Below are 3,308 nucleotides of genomic sequence, written 5' to 3'. Positions count from 1 at the left end.
AATTTTTGGAAATACTACAAGGTATACAGCCCAAGAGTCGTATGAAATGGTGACGTGGGACTAAACACTGTAATAAGGGGATTTTTTGTTACAAGATATACAGAGTCTGCAGACAGAATCAATGTGTTTGCTCAGCGACTGTACGTATTTTCACTTTCAGCCTCCCCAGGAAATCAATTTTTGAAATATATTCAAATACACTCGAAAGAATATCGTTTATATTTGGCGATTTTATGCCTGTAGTATTTTTTGTGCAAACAGCATGTATTTGACAAGGCACAAGCATATCGCGCTTGTTGAAGAAGCACCAAGAATTTCTCGTAGTGCGTCAAAGCCAGAATTTACTCTATATCCTCAAAAACCAAATCAAATAAAACTTACGTTATCATAATGAATGGTTTTGTCTAATTTAACTCTGATTAAATCAAATCTATAATATGGATCTTATTTTCAAAATGATATGGAAGCCCTTACAAAGGTTCAATTATTGGCAAACATAAGAAGATATGTTAAACAAAATTATTAACAATTTCCAGCAAAAAATCGTTGCAATCTACAATTTCATTTTTGTTTTTGCTTGACAATTTTTTTCATTTGCCTACAACTGCATTCGCTGTATTACGAAGACAGCTAATATACGTTTATTATGGGAAAGCTAAGAATAATAGTATATCATCAAAAAATTTTGAGATGAAAAAAGAGATTCTGAATGAAATTCAGTAAATTAACCAAAAATTCACAAGCATTCGCCGGCTCTTACTCTTCTATAAATGTGTATATTTGGGAATTTACTCTTTCGATACCATCCGGTCACGATTATTTAGTGAATATCGAAGATAAAATTGAATAAATATCCGTTGCAAAAATTTACAATTCTTGTTGAGTAATTTATGGTAATCATATTTATGAGATAAACTATTAATCACCATCTCCTCGATTGCACACGATTAGAAATGTATGAACAAAAGTGTACCATTGCAATACGAATAGTACCGCTGCAGTACGAAAAGAAGTGTACCGCTGAAATGTAAGAATAGAAGAGCACCGCTGCAATCATAGACGATGAGAGACCTGCGGCTCTTTACTCCACTGGTACTGTTGCGTTTAGCGACATATTTTCTTTCAAGACACCAGATTTTATTACGTTCTGGAAGCAGGTTTAGAAATTGTTCAAGAATGGGCAATGTTTCAAACTTGTCGGAAAAGTTTTACCTTCGAGACAGCATATTAGTGTAAGCTCATGGAAGCAAAAATAAATTGACCTATTGGGACGGGGAGACACTATCAATTTTTATTTTGATATTGATACAGAGAATATCACAGGGAACGCATGGTGTCCATTCCCGTCGTCTGTGCTAGGAATGCTCGCATGTAATTGGTTCATTGTTCGCGTAAATTTGTCATTGATACTTTTTATCAATTTTACCGCTTAGCAATAAAATTAGAGTGATAACTAGCATATTACAAAATTGTTCTACATTTTATCTATCCAACAACGTATTGGTTATTGTTATCTATCATGTGGTTGTGCTGTTATTAACGTTTGAAATCTGACGCAATATTTGCCAGTTTCATTTCCAATTTTACAGAATGCATCCCAGTATAGTAAACAAAGACGTAGTTCCACGTCAAAACATATCAGAGGCGTCCGGGAGGGGGAGAGGGGGAGGGGGGGGGAGGAATAATCCACAAGTATTATGCGCTTGTTTGTACCACGGGTAATGGTTTGTCTGAAGGGCAAGCAATTGGTTAAATGACAAATGGGGATGATGCCTGTGACAAATGTGTTAAAAAGTACCACTATCGTTGGCGGATTCTGTATGGTCTGTACGCTTGTTGTTCGTTCATTGAACCTGGAAAGTTTTGCGGACAAAGAAAATCTCCGCTAAATGGCCCATCTTTGCAGCGATCATATTCTCCGATGGCTAATTTATCGACTGGGTGAAAGATTCTATTCCTGTTCTACAGAGAGATTGTAGATCCACAGACTAACAGACAAAACACTTTGGACAAGTTTTCAATAAAACTATCGTTCGGATGAGATCAGTACTTTACGTTAGTAACACTAGCACCATCTGCTGCCGTGTTCGCGCTGCATCATGTATTTCGACATCAGCGCTGGCGTTACTGCGTTTGTCAAATGTGGAACCACTAAATATGTATGAGATTGCATGACAGCGCCCAAGACGGAGTTTCGCGCGATGAATGTTTTTCGATTGGAAATTCGAAATGATCGTTTTTTTTGTGGCGATGGAGCTAGGTTAAGGTATTACGTCTGTTCTAGTACTTTACGTGAACACTAGCACCATCTGCTGCCGTCTTCGCTCTGCGTCTTGTATTTCGGCATCAGCGCCAGCGTACGTGCATGTGTCAAATTGGGAACCACAAAATATGTGCGAGATTGCATGACAGCGCCTTATTCCGTGTTGTCGAGCGAAGACTGTTTTTCGATTGGAATTTTTGTATGATGGTTTTTGTGACGATGGAGCTAGGTTTCAGTGTCACGCTTGCTGATACTTTCCGCTTTGGAAGACTTTAAGTAGGGTGCGCAGTCAAACGAAGTTGAAATTGTAGGAAACCCAATTTAGACCAATGGTTCTCTGTGGACGACTTCACAGCTTCACTGTAGCACTGCAGGTGCTACGAACTATTTACGGTGGGATACAAGAGAAAATGGCGTAGATGAGAAGATAACTTGCGGGTGTGCTGAGACACCTGGGATCAAGTGACAAACACTACGAATTCGAGCAGAATACACACTCAATTTATCTCGGCAAACTTCCCAACTGATTGAGCTCGGCGAGGTTTTTAACAAATGTCAGCAATATATTTCGACGAACACTCAGCAAATATATCGATTTACCGTAAACCAGCAAGTCTTGACATTACATTTGCCGAAGTTCATGAAAATTCCACCGAAAGCTTGTAGAACATCTCGCTGAATTTATCAGCTGTTGAGTTCTCGGCAATAAAATCTAAGTGTGTAGATTGAGTGAAGTAAAGTAAGCCTTTTTGAAGAGAGAAAGCGTTTTGCAATGCTACCGCTTGCAATGCGTTTTGCGTTCATTCATACGAGAAACCAGCAATTCTAGCAAACAGTGCAAAAGTTATACCCTATCAACTTTTTATTCAGCATGAAGTGTACGGAAACAATGTTTTCAAATTCGAGTGATTCAGAAAAACAGGAATATGGACAAGGTTCTAATGGTTAGCTCTCGGTGAATCAACGTTGGTTCTTTGACCACTATATCTATTATCAGTTTTTTGATCTCTAATTACGATATTTCCTTCGTTTCCGGCAGTGATCC

This window comes from Wyeomyia smithii, unplaced genomic scaffold (genome assembly GCF_029784165.1).
Source record: "Wyeomyia smithii strain HCP4-BCI-WySm-NY-G18 unplaced genomic scaffold, ASM2978416v1 HiC_scaffold_52, whole genome shotgun sequence".
Taxonomy (NCBI): Eukaryota; Metazoa; Arthropoda; class Insecta; order Diptera; family Culicidae; genus Wyeomyia; species Wyeomyia smithii.
Note: the sequence above shows the minus strand (reverse complement) of the source record.